Here is a 13,700-nt window from a genome sequence, read left to right as displayed (position 1 = left end):
ATGAAGGGGTGGGGTTGAGTAGTATATGTATATTCATGAAGGGGTGGAGCAGAGGAAAATAAACGCATCGAATTGGGGCAAAGGTCAACAGAGACCAAACTTTGGCTGAATGAAGTCATGAGGGTCAGAAAAGGTCACCAAGATCATTCTTGAGGTTCTGGTTGACCTTGTGGCTGAGGGGTTTAAATTCTGCAAAACCGCTCAAGAAAGGGCTCCAAGCTAATCTTTACCATTGAAATAAAACCCGAAGTCTTTACAACTAATTTATTATCTTTGCTATTATTACTTCTCTTGCCTGATAACTTTTTTTTTTTTTTTTTGGCTGCATTGGGTCCTAGTTGTGGCAGGCAGGATATATAGCTCCCGGACTAGGAGTTGAACCTGGGCCCCTTCCATTGGGTGTGCAGAGTCTCAACCTCTGAACCACCAGGGAAGTCCCTTGCCTGCATTCTTTTGTTCTCTTAAAATCACTAGTTACTGAAACCTGTTCAGCAAGCACTGTGGCCAGGCTTAGATCACAAAATGACTTTTCAGCCAAAAATAGCATCTCTTCTGTCAAGAAAGCCATGCCTGGTTCCAGGGACCCCCTACCCTATCTACTAATAAGTTGGGCTTTTTAAAGGAGTGCAAGAAGCTCTGACAAGGAGAGTCAGAGCTAGAGCTGATGGTGTGGTTTTGGTGGTTCTTGTTATAGAACTTGAATAACTCAATGTGTTGGTTTCCTGGGCTGCTAGAACAAATGACCACAAACTGGGTGACTTAAAAAAGCAGAAACTTTTCTGCTTCTCTCACAGTCTGGAGAAGGTATGGGCAGGGCTGCACCCGCTCTGATGGCTCAGGGGAGAATCCAGGTTATTGATGCTGCTGTTGAGTTACCCAGGCGTGACCGACTGTTTGTGACTCCGTGGACTGCAGCATGCCAGGCCTTCCTGTCCCTCACCATCTCCTGGAGTTTGCCCAAGTTCATTTCCATTGCATTGGTGATACTGTCCCGCCATCTCATCCTCTGACGCTCTCTTCTGTTTCCGCCCTCGATCTTTCCCAGCATCAGGGACTTTTCCAGTGAGTCGCCTGTTCTCATCAGATGACCAAAATACTGGTGTTTCAGCTACAGCATCAGTCCTTCCAGTGAATATTCAGGGTTATCTTCTTTAAGATTGACTGGTTTGATCTCCTGGCTGTCCGAGGAACTTTCAAGAGTCTTCTCCAGCACCACAGTTCGAAGGCATCAATTCTTTGGTGTTCTGCCTTCTTTATAGTCCAGCTGTCGCAACCGGACGTGACCAATGGGAAGAGCACAGCGTTGACTTCACAAACCTTTGTCGGCAGAGGAATATCTCTGCTTTACAACTCATTGTCTACGTTTGTCATGGCTTTCCTGCCAGGAAGCAATTGCCTTTTGATTTCACGGCTGCAGTCACCATCTGCAGTGATTTTGGAGCCAGGATATAGGGTCCCCTCCAAAAATCCATATGTTGAAACCTGACCCCTCAGGGGCTGGTACTCGGAGGTGGGGCCTTTGGGAGGTGATTGGTCATGAGAGTGGAGCCATTGCGATGGGACTAGTGTCTTTATCAGAGGGATGCCAGAAGCTCCCTCGTCCCTTCTGCCCTGTCACCTGCTGCAGCCTGTCACCACCCAGCAACACTTTCCTAATCATGTGGCCCCAGTTCAGACCTAGATGAGTCCTGAGATCTCACAGAAGAAGCAGCTGATGGCCGGGGAGGGAGGGGAGTTGGTTAATTAAGTGGATTAGGGACCTTGGATCTGAGAGTGAGGGGAGCTGGCGGGAGATAGCGAGTGTTTGTAGACGTCATGTGCTCAGCTTCTTCTGATAGCGTGCAGGGCCCTGTGGGCTTCTGGGCACAAGGCCTTTCTGTGTTCCCCCACTTCTTTGATTCCAGGAAACTGCCTTTATTCAGCCTCCATGATCTTTCCTGAGTTCCAATGGGCAGATTCAAGCAGTTGTTGATAAGGGGAGAGGATGGGAGACCAAGGAGAAACGGTCAAGAGCAGCCTTGGGGCAAGATCTTATTTCTTCATTAAGGGACACACACAACAATGTCTTTGAGCTGTTTTGCAGATACTAAACCCCCCTCCAGGTGGGAGAAGTCCATGATTAAAGAAGTCATGTGCTGCCCACAAGTATGGAGCCTCCCAACCAGTTGGACCCAAAGGTTGACGATGCTGATTCCTACTTACCTCACCACCAATCCATCAGAAGAATGTCCACAAGCTGATCATGCCCTTTTTGGGCAATTAAAATAAAGCTTCTCAGTGTGTCCAAGTTGGGATACATGGGGACACATGAGTCCATTGTGTCCCCCTTCGCCTGGCAAAGCAATAAAGCTATCCTTTTTTATATCACCCAAAACTCTGTCTCCAAGATTTGATTTGGAACCGGTGTACAGAGAAGCGGAGCTTTCAGCATCACTTCTTGTTCTTCTTCTTCTTTTAATATTTATGTATTTATTTGGCTGCACCGGGTCTCAGTTGCAGCATGCAGGATCTAGTTCCATGACCAGGGATCGAACCTGGGAACCCTGCATTGAGAGCATGGAGTCTTAGCCAGTGGACCCCCAGGGAAGTCCCCATGTGCTCAGTTTCTTATTTCCAAACTGAGATCTGGGCTGATAGTGAGGGGATCCAGGTGTTTACGCACACACATACATACATACACACACACACCTCTTAGCTAAATAAAATCATACTTGAGGCATTATTTTGCAACTTGCTTTTTCACTTCAAATATCTTAATATGTGTTGCAGATGGTCTTAGTCCATTCAAGCTGTTATAACAAAATGCCACATAGACTGGCTGGCTGCCAGTGCAGGAGACATCAGTTTAATCCCTGGGTCAGGAAGATCCCCTGGAGAAGGAATATTCTTGCCTGGAGAATCCCATGGACGGAGAAGCCTGGCGGTTAACAGTCCCCGGGGGTTGCAGAAGAGTCAGACAGGACTTAGTAACTAAACAACAACAACCATCCCATGCATGAGAGCTCTGCTTTCATGACCTAATTATTTTTTAAAAGCCCCACCTCCAAAGCCTCTCCTTAGGAGTCAGGTTTCAATATATGAACGGGGGGGGGGGGGGGGGGGTGCAAACAATTATCTACAGCAGAAGTCTTCCTGGCTCAGCGGTGGAGCCCAGCCACATTCTTTAAGAGTGCTATTCGGTACTTCCTTGTGTGGATGTGTTTTAGGAAAAACTCACTCACTGTCTCCTTCTGCTTACGCTTGCAACAGTTCTGACGCCAGATATGTGGGTTTTCACACCAGGCAATTCTGACCCTAACGACCTGGGTTAGCAGAGACCCCATAGGTTCAAAGTCCCAGCCCCACAAGACTGTAAGCCGTGGGTCAGTAGGTTACCTACAACTTTTGTCTGACTCAGCTACCAATCAGAGGCTCCAAGGACCCCCTGTTTGGGTTTGATAATTTGCTGGAGGGTCATAGAAACCAAGAAAAGAGTTTACAAACTGTTGCCGATTAATTACAAAGGATACATTTTTTAAATTTAATTTTTATTTTTTACTTTTTTTTAACATTGGAGTATAATTAGCCCCTGGGACACTGGACACCCCAATACTTCCCCTGAGGAGCAGGTGATCGGGCCTTGATGGGGGCTCATGGTAGAAATGGCTCATGATGTTGACCTTGCGAACAAAGAATAAAATCAGAATGACCCTTGAGACTGACCAAATTTCCCAAACGACATTCTGTTTTGCTGATGGTGGCTACCTTCTCAAGGCTACAAGACCACTGGATTCCAGACCTCCGGCTACGTGACCGCAGGACTCAGCGACAGGCGAAAAATTAACCATCCCTTCAGAGTATTCTTCATTGGCGGGATATAAGAAAGATCCCATCAGAAAGGGAGGACGCTGGTTCTCTTTAAGGGCCAGTCACCCTCTCGTTTTCCCTCTAATAAATTTCCTTTTCTTGCCTGACTTCCCAGTTCGCTCTGTTTTTCTTCACCCTTGCCTTCCATTCTGGGAGGAGAGATCCACCGCGACACCTCTGGTGGCCCCCTCCCTTGGACCTTGCCGCGAAACCAAGATGAGCTCCAGGACAGGACTCTCCACTTGCCTCGTTCGACTGGCACCCACACACCAGCCCACATCCTCTCTCTCCCACCCCTCTTCTAAAGCTAGGCCGGAGTATCCCCATGGGCCTCACTTTGAAATAGGGGATGCCCATTGCAAAGCAGACTATTATTCCTGTTATTCCTCTCTGAGAAGGTCCTGAGAACAGAGACACCTTTTCCCTGGGCCCTTTCTCCTCGCTTTCTCTCGCCCTCATCTAACCTCCCTATATGGCCACAACAGGAAATTCTCAATCCCAGCCCTCAAGCATCCTCTAGGATGCTTTCTCTGAAACCTAAAAGCCTTGGGCTTCCAATGGGAGATAAGACCAAAAAGCCTTATTTACTGTTCTTAACACTGGCTGCAATACAGATTTGATAACAGGTCCCAATGGCCAGAAAACGGAACTCCTGATTATAATACCCTACGGGACCTCGAAACCTTCTGCAAGTGGTCAGAGATCCCTTCTGTTCAGGCTTTCTTCGCTCTCTCCGCTCTGGACCCTCCCTCTGTGAATTCTGTTCTACTTCTCAAATACGCTCAGCCTACTGTGTCGCAAAGAGTCGGACACGACTGAGCGACTGAACTGACTGACTGAACTGACTGTGGGCCACATCCTCCGCACACAGTGTCTCCCGATCCCTGTTCAGATTTTTCTTCCTTCGACCTTTCTGACCACAGCCCACCCCCTGTCGCTCCCAATCCCCTTGTAGCCGCTCCAGATCCAGTTCTACAACCTCCACCTTACGCCCCCTTCTCCCTCCCTCCTTCTTTAGCACAGGCCACCACCGCTCCGAACCCCCTCCCCTGGCTGTTCCAAAGGCAAGCGCTGAGACCCCAGCTCCACTCTCTACCCCGAGGGTCCCAAGGCTCTACCCCAGCCTCCCTAGATCCCCTCCTGATAACCTGTCCTGAACAACGTTAAAACAGGAAACTTCCCCGCAGGGCCCCGCTCCTTCCCCTGCCCGACTTCTCTTTTCCTGGAAGCAGCTGGAGCAGAAGGATTTGTTTGGGTTCCTGTCCCAGCCTCCCTCATCAATCTATCGCAAACCAAAAAGCGTCTTGGCTCCTTCTCCTCAGACCCGGATAATTCTCTAGAAGAATTCAAGTATCTTACCCAGTCCTACGACTTAATCTGGCATGATCTTTACATCATCCTTTCCTCCACTCTCCTCCCCGAAGAGAAGGAACAAGTATGGCAAACCTCTCAGGTGCAAGCTGATGAGATACACAGGACTGAGGACACGAAGCCCGCAGGGGCCACGGCTGTCCCCCGCCAGAGATGATCCCAACTGGGATTATCAGGAAGGGAGACCTGGGCCAACAGCCTGTCATCACATGGTTGCTTGCCTCACTGTGGGCCTTCAAAAGGCAGAACATAAAGCCATCATCTTTGATAAGCTCTGGCTAATAACTCAAGGGCTAGGCAAAAACCCAGCACAATTTCTAGCCAGGTTAACGGAAGCCCTACAAAAATATACAAGATTTGATCCCACTTCAGCAGAGGGCAACCATTGTCCTTAACACCCATTTTATCTCCCAAGCATCCCCAGACATCTGAAAGAAACTAAAAAAGGCAGAAGACCCTCAAACCCCTCAATAAGACCTTTTAAATTTAGCCTTTAAGATTTTCAATAATCGGGAAAAACAGGCAAAGCTAGAGAAGGCCCAACGAGATAAGGCCAAATACCACCTTTTAGCCACTGCCTTACATGGCTCCAAATTTCCATCAACCAAAAAAGGCAGGAAGCCATGTGGGCCCTGCTTCAAATGCGGCAAAGAAGGCCACTGGGCTGGCTCGTGCCTAAAGCCAAGGCCCCCTCCAGGCCCGTGTCCCATAAAGGGACACTGTGGCATAAAGGGACACTGGAAGGTCAGCTGCCCAAATCCCCCTTAGGGATCCAGACATCCCCTCCTGGTCCCGAGCAGCAGTCCTCTGACCCAGCTCTGCCCAGCCTCCTCGGACTCGCCGTTGAAGATTAGAGGTGCCCAGGGCTCCAGGCCCCAACTCTCGCCACCTCTAAGGAGCCCAGGGTAACTCTCACAGTGGCAGGTAAGCCGATCTCTTTTCTCATCGACAGGGGCCACTTACTCTGCTATGCCTGCCTACTCGGGAAAAACCAAGGTCTCCCAGGTCTCTGTTATGGGGGTTGAGGTTTTAATATCTACACCACGAATAACCGAGCCTCTACCTTGCACACTTCAAGATACCCCATTTTTGCATTCTTTTCTCATACTCCCCTAATGCCCCACTCCTATTCTTGGAAGAGACCTTCTCACAAAATTCAAAGCTTCTATTACCATCCCAACCCACCTTCTAGTCTAGCCTGGTTACTGCTCCTTAACACCCACCACCTCTGCAACAACAGGCTCCTTTCTGTTTTCCTAGTCAAAACTCTGTAAACGATTCTCACCGTCAACTAGGAACTATAGCACCGCACCCCTGTAATTACACTTCCCATCTCACCTTCCCTTCAAGCCGATCGGTCTACCACGACTCGGGAACTGCAGGACATTCTTTTGCTTTCTCAGAGAGACTTCTTTCTACGCCTCCTGTAGGGGCTACGCTGGCAAGTTCAGTTTCAGAGACTACTAACAAGTTCCCAGAAAGACTCCTATTTGCTATCGATTTCAGCTGTTGTCTTCTTACTGCTGGAATGTTTTTCTTATGTGGAGCCACCGCCTATTTACGTCTTCCCACTAACTGGACAGGAACATACACCCTGGTATATCTGACCCCAGATACTTCTATTGCTCCTAACAATCAGACCCTCCATATCCCGCTAACTCATAACTGACCCCAGACAGGCAATTCATTTCTCTATTGATCAGTTTAGGAACAGCGGCTGGGATTGGGACAGAGACCACAGGACTCACAACCTCTTTAAATTATTACCAGGGCTTCCCTGCTGGTCCAGTGGTTAGGAGTCCGCCTTGCAATGCAGGGGACACTGGTTCGATTCCCGGTTCAGGAAGATCCCACATGCCACAGGGCAACTAAGCACTGCAACGAAGATCCAGCACAGCCACCAAAATAAATAAATAAATCTTTAAAAAAATAAAAAATAAAAAATAAAAATAAATTATTACCAAAGCCTTTCTAAAGACCTCACTGAGAGCCTAAATGAAATAGCTACCAGCCTTATCACTATCCAAAACCAGCTAGATTCTCCGGCAGCCGTGGTCCTCCAAAACAGAAGGGGGTTAGACCTTCTAACGTCAGAAAAAAGGGGGGCCTGTGTCTGTTTTTGGAGGAAACCAACAAACCAGGCGTTGTAAAGGAAGTAGCAAGAAATCTGACAAACAGGCCTCAAGACTACGGCACCACCTCAGGAATTCATGGGAAAACTGGCTGAACAATTGGAATTGGGTGCCCTGGGTCCTGCATTTTCTAGGCCCTCTCCTGCTGCTGCTGCTGAGTCACTTCAGTCGTGTCCAACTCTGTGCAGTCCCATAGGTGGCAGTCCACCAGGCTCTCCCGTCCCTGGGATTCTCCAGGGAAGAACACTGGAGTGGGTTGCCATTCCCTTCTCCAAAGCATGAAAATGAAAAGTGAAAGTGACATCGCTCAGTCATGCCGGACTCTTAGCGACCCCATGGACTGAATCCGTATTCTAACTTTCAGCCCATGTTTAATGGGTCTTCTTTCAAAATTTCTTCAGGATTGCTTACAAGGCTTCACCAGCCGAACTATCCACAAGTTACTTCTAACTCACTCAAATTATCAAAATCTTCAACCCCACACAGATCCCCTTGACCCACATTCCAGCCTTTTCTTATCTCACCCCCACGATGCCCCTGTCCCGAAGGAAGCAGTTACAGAAGATTGACCTTCGGCCCTTATCCTAAATCAAAAAGGCTGGAATGATAGGGTCTACATGGGGGCTCATTGTTAAGACGGCTCATTATGTTGACCTCGCAAACTAAGAATAAAATCACAGTGACCCTTGAGACTGACCAAATTGCCCAAATGATTTCTGTTTTCTCACTGGTGTCTACCTTCTGAAAGGTACGAGACCATCAGATTCCAGACCTTCGGCTACATGACCGCAGGACTCAGCTACAGAATAAAAATTAACCATCCCTTCAGAGAATTCTTCATTGCGGGTTGTAAGAAAGACCCCGTCAGAAAGGGAGGACACTGGTTCTTCCCAAGGGCCAGTCACCCTCTCATTTTCCCTCTAGTAAATTTCCTTTTCTTGCCTGACTGCCCACCTCACTCTCTTTTTCTCTGCACTCGCCTTACAGCAGGCAGTTCATGGGGTGCCGGGGGTCTTGTAATCCCCAAGCATCCCTGTAGAGGATCACAGGACAACCTGAAAGACATTCAGGATGGTAGGGGGAAGAGTTATATAGGCTTTAGCATCTTACCGACACTCACAAGCCCTCTCAAGAGTCGCGCCCGACTGCCAAGTGTATACAGACGAAAGGAAATCCCCCTGCGTCCCTTAGTGCAGTACCCCGTAGCGACACTAGGTGACGGGCCTGCACCATCAATGCCGGCAGCAAGCGGAGGGAGATGCTGGTTCCCGTCTCTGGAAAACCCCTCCGTTTCACCTACCCAAGTCCATTCTTTCCTGACTTTGTCCTGTGGAGCCCGTGGGTGAGGGGAGGTAAACCTGGAGCATAAATGGAAAGGAACTCTAGGGTCTTGTGTTGGCTAAATTCTGAAGAGAGAGGATGACTTTCTCAATAGACCCCACCATTTGGGTCTCCAGGTCCCGCCCCGCTCCAGTCCCTGGACTCTTAGCAGCCTCCTCACTGGCCTCCGCATCTTCATCCAAACCAGTCTGTTACTGTGTGGTCCATGGAAAGAGTGTAGGACTTGGGTCCAGCACTCTCTTCTGGGCTCCATCAGCCCTGTGGCCTTAGGCACAGCCCTAAACCTCTCTGAACCTCAACAAGAAAGTGGGCATATCCCTTCATTCAATAGAACTTCATTGTGTTCTAACAAAAATTAGAGGGAGGGGATATATGTGTACATATTGCTGATTCATTTCTTTGTACAGCAGATTAACACAGCACTGTAAAGTAATTACGGCTGTCAGTCGTTCAATCATGTCTGACACTCTTTGAGACCCCATGGTCTGTAGCCATGGCTCCTCTGTCGGTGGAATTCTCCAGGCAAGAATACTGGAGTGGGTTGCCTTTCCCTTCTCCAGGGGCTCTTCCTGACTCAGGGGTTGAACCTGGGTCTCCGGTACTGCAGGCAGATTCTTTACTGCCTGAGTCACCAGGGAAGTAATTATATATTCCAATAAAATAAAAATAAATGAGCCTGTAGGAAGAAAAAGAAATTTAGTTTAAATCCTAGCTATGACTAACAAAGAAACCACTAATATTTTACTCCCCAGGAAAGGTATGTCATCAGAGCTTTTTTGAGTTTGTGAACTGATGACTTCAAGGTCCTTTGCCCTTCTCTCCCAAGGGTCACGATGTCTCATCTCCTTGATCTGAATGTCACGAGGGAGACTTGGAAGCCTGTCATTCTGCTGGGTTGGGGAACCGGTCGGTGGTTTCTCCTCTCTACTGCCCTCCTGCAAAGCAGTGCGTACAAAGGGCAAAGCTTCTCATTTTAAAACTGAATGTGTGGTCTTTACTCACAAAGCCTGTTTCCTCATTGTAAAACTCGCCCTGACCTACCTTGCAGGATTGCTGTTGAGATTGAAAAATGTAAACATGTCTGACAAAGCCCCCTTTCACAGAGGGCTATGTAAGTATAAAATAGTAGAATGCAATTTCTCAATTAAAAAAAAAAAACACAAATACCCTCCACTGGGACTTCCATGAAAGTCCAGTGGTTAAGACTCCATGCTTCCAGTGCAGGGGGCATGGGTTTGATCCCTGGTGGGGGAACTAAGATCCCACATGCTTCACAGCACAGCCAAAAAATAAAAAATAAACCAACCTCCATTACTTACAAGATAAAATAAAAACACTTTATCCTGATCCATCAGAGTCTCCAGCACACGCCTACCTGCCTGCCCAGTCTTGCTGCTGTGCATCATCCTCCCAACCCGTCCTGTGATGCCGCCTACCCCAGAAACCAGAAGTTTTCCCCCAGAATCACCCCTGTGTCTTCCTGCTTGTTCAGTCCACCTGGAGTGCCCTTTCCTCATTCCTCCCTATCAAGATCTTTCCTATATCTTTAGGCCTATTAAAAGAAAAGCTTAGACTGTGCTTTTTGGTTAGAAAAGTAATGCATGCGTATGGTATGAAATGAAAAACAAGTCTCTGTTTTCCTCCTCTTAATTCCCCTCCTTCAAATGCAAGGTCGCTCCACAAGCACACTTCCAGAAGTTTATGTGGATCTACCAGCATATATATGTACGTTCTCTTTAAATGTAGGTAAATGGAATTATTGCTTCCCTGATGGTTCAGTGGTAAAGAATCCACCTGCCAATGCAAGAAGGTGCAAGAGACTTGAATTTGATTGATCCCTGGGTCGGGAAGATCTGCTGGAGAAGGAAATGGCAACCCACTCTCGTATTCTTGCCTGGGAACCTGCCATGGACAGAGGACCCTGGCGAGCTACAGTCCATGGGATCGCAAAAGAGTTGGACATGACTTAGTGACTATACAACAACAAATGGAATTATACTTACATATTAAATGTATATTAAATATGTAAGTATAACTACACTTATATATATACATGTAACTTGGATGTATTCCAAATCAACATAGAGAGAGGTGGGCTCCCTGCTTTTAACAGCTGGGGGAGGGACTTCCCTGGCAGTCCAGTGGTTAAGACACTGCGCTTGCAATGCAGGGGTCACTGGTTCCATCCCTGGTTGGGGACTAACGTCCTACATGTTATGTGGTGTGACTTGGGGGGGAAGAAAAGCAAACAATTGAAAAAGATCAGAAAAAAATAACTGGGTGACATTAGCACAAATTATCCCCCTGTTCTATTTAACAGCCTTCTCTCCAACAGGTGCTTGCTGTTGCAGCCAATGCTGTGATGAGTATCCCCGCCCCATGTGGCTGGGCAGAGTGCCACGTTCCCATGGGACGCATCCATGATGTCAACCTCCACTGGAATCCCTCCCCTCCTGGGGCTCCTGCAGAAACTTTCCTTGGAGTTCCTGGGCTGAGCATTTGCCAGAAGCTACAGTCAGATGGTGACTAGGTTCAAACACCAGTTGCTCTGTCAACATCTCTCCCTGCGTCGGTGTTCTCATCCCTACAAAGGAGACGATAATCATGGTACCACTTCCGGAGTTGTCTTGGGTATTACATGAAATAACGTGTTATAGCCCCTGGATCAAGGGAAGGACTCAGGATGGCTGGCTGCCCTCTCCTTCCCCCTCCGATATCCCATCTACCCTATGGAGTGCCAAGCTTTGCACGTGGGCCCTGGTCTAGTCTAGTCTGCACCCCGCAGCTTCCCCAGATGTGGATGTGGTGGGTGCATAATAAATAAATGGCCCCTGCATGGGCCATGAGGAGCAATCCTCCAGCTTTGGCCTGACCCCCACTCCGCAAGACCTGGGGTATGGGAAGGAGTAGAGGTGCCTTTCTCTGTGTGGTCCACAGCACCCCCGAATCCCTCCCCCTCTTTCCTTACCATCCACCCCATCCGGGTCAGTGATAAATAGCAGGAAGGTAGGGGTCAGGAGCTTCATAAAAAGCCAAGGCCCTGGCCCACCCTGGGACCAACATCACTGTCTGATTCTGGTCCCCACAGGGACCAGACACCGTCTGCCTCTCCCACCCCTGACCGGTGTCTCACTTCAAACTTGGCTCCTCTGGGCCAGCCATGTCTCTCCAAGGGGTGGGTTTGGGGGGAATAAGAGCCTGCTCAGGGCAGAGAAAGGGGCATTTGGACATGGAAGCTCACCCCAGATCTCACCACCGCCCCTGCACCCCCCACCAATGATTTTACTGTCTAGTCTACCGCAGGAGGCTAGGCCAGAACATCAGCATCCGGAGGAGGGAGCATGGGCACCTGGGCAGCCAGACCCCCAACCAAGGGGTGGGAAGGCCAGGACAGAGTGATTGAGCACCAGCAGGGCGTCAGTCGGGGCCACACACACCCGGGGGACCGGTTAGCTGGGTCCTGAGGAGAGAAGCCTCTGGGAAGGGAGGGTGCAGGGGTTTGGGCCCGGCTGCAGAGCACATGCTTGAGACGTCCTGTAGGAGTTCGGGGGGCAGAGGGGACTCTGCCTGCCCCCACCCCAGTGGAGCTACAGGGCCAGGGGCGAGGCTGCAGCAGAGGAGGGAGGCTAGGAATCAAAGCTGAGATCCTCTGGGCTGAGAGCAAGTAGAGAGACTGGCTCAAAGTTGAGGAGACATTGGGGTCCTCCTGTGGTAACAGTAGCAGCACTAGCAGTTAACAATAGCAGCTGCTCACAATTATGAGCACGTGCCTCCTGCCCTTCAAGGGGCTTCTTACAAGAGACAGGGCCTATTTTTCAGTTTAGTTCAGTCACTCAGTTGTGTCTGACTCTTTGTGACCCCATGGACTGCAGCACGCCAGGGTTCCCTGTCCATCACCAGCTCCCAGAGCTTGCTCAAATTCATGTCCATTGCATCGGTGATGCCATCCAACCATCTCATCCTCTGTCCTCCCTCTGTCCTCCCCTTCTCCTGCCTTCAATCTTTCCCAGCATCAGGGTCTTTTCCAATGAGTCAGTTCTTTGCATCAGGTCCCCAAAGTATTCGAGCTTCAGCTTCAGCATTGGTCCTGTTTTTTATCAGGGCTTATTTTTACCCCCATTTTTATTTGTTTATTTATGCAGGATCTTAGCTCCCTGACCAGGGATCGAATTTAGGCTCCCAGCAGTGGAAGCTCAGAGTCCTAACCACTGGACTGCTGGGAAATTCCTTTTACTCCCATTTTTAAAATTTATTTGTTTATTTTTAAAATGAATTATTTATTTAATTCAATTATTTGGTTGCACCAGGTCTTAGCTGTGGCGTGTGGGATTCTAGTTCCCTGACCAGGGATTGAACCTGGGCCCCCTGCCTTGAGAACACAGAGTCTTCGCCACTGGACCACCAGGGAAGTCCCTTATCCCCATTTTAAAGAGAAGGAAGCCGCAGGCTCAGGGAGGTTGAAGGATCTGAGGTACAGTGGCAAGCCCAGGATCTGAGGCTTCTGTGGCGGTAGAGATGCCACCACCAGTGGTTTCACAGGTAAGAAGGAGGGACCAGGATGGCTACTATGTTGAGCACAGGCTCAGACAGGATCCGCGGCCCGGAGGCTGACCCCGCAGTCCAGTCTCCAGATCTTGAGTGCTTTCCTTGGACGCAGGCACCGGTGAGAACCAAGGTCCTGCCCCATTAGGAAGGTTCCCTGTCATTGGGCCAGAGGCCACACGGGTTTGTGTGTTTTTATTAACAGGTCTCCGCTAAAGGAGATTCCTGGAACTTTACCAGAGACCCCGCCGCCACACAGACACTCAGTGAGGGCTTCTCCCAAGTGCAAACCCTAGGTCCCCATCTGTCCTCGGCGCCAGGCCTGGACGCAGTGCCGGGGGCGAGTGGGCGGGGGAAGTTGAGTAAGACAGAGTCTCGGCCGGGCCGGGAGCCTTCGCTGCGGCAGGATGCGGGGGAGGGCGCGTTCGCGGTGGACGAGAGTCTAGAGCAGGGATGGAAATCAGAGGA

The 13,700-nt window shown here is 49.4% G+C and overlaps 1 long non-coding RNA gene and 1 other non-coding gene across 3 annotated transcripts in view; one reads left to right on the top strand and one right to left on the bottom strand.

The window, feature by feature from the left end:
- LOC120866788 overlaps positions 1 to 4,070 on the top strand; it is a 9,431-nt gene extending 5,361 nt beyond the window's left edge. The window contains exon 3 of one of the 2 annotated variants that reach the window (XR_005721737.1): positions 3,557 to 4,070. This is a non-coding gene — a long non-coding RNA (uncharacterized LOC120866788). Of the gene's footprint in view, positions 1 to 2,083; positions 2,392 to 3,556 lie in introns of those variants that run through there. The other variant, XR_005721736.1, reaches the window with a different exon arrangement.
- Positions 4,071 to 13,025: 8,955 nt separating this feature from the next.
- On the bottom strand, positions 13,026 to 13,098 carry TRNAE-CUC. Its single transcript has one exon. It is a non-coding gene; the product is annotated as a tRNA-Glu (tRNA).
- Positions 13,099 to 13,700: the final 602 nt, after the last annotated feature.

Source organism: Oryx dammah, unplaced genomic scaffold (genome assembly GCF_014754425.2).
Source record: "Oryx dammah isolate SB20612 unplaced genomic scaffold, SCBI_Odam_1.1 HiC_scaffold_8, whole genome shotgun sequence".
Classification (NCBI taxonomy): Eukaryota; Metazoa; Chordata; class Mammalia; order Artiodactyla; family Bovidae; genus Oryx; species Oryx dammah.
The sequence above is the reverse complement of the archived record's forward strand: the minus strand, read 5'-3'. Positions and strand labels throughout refer to the sequence as shown.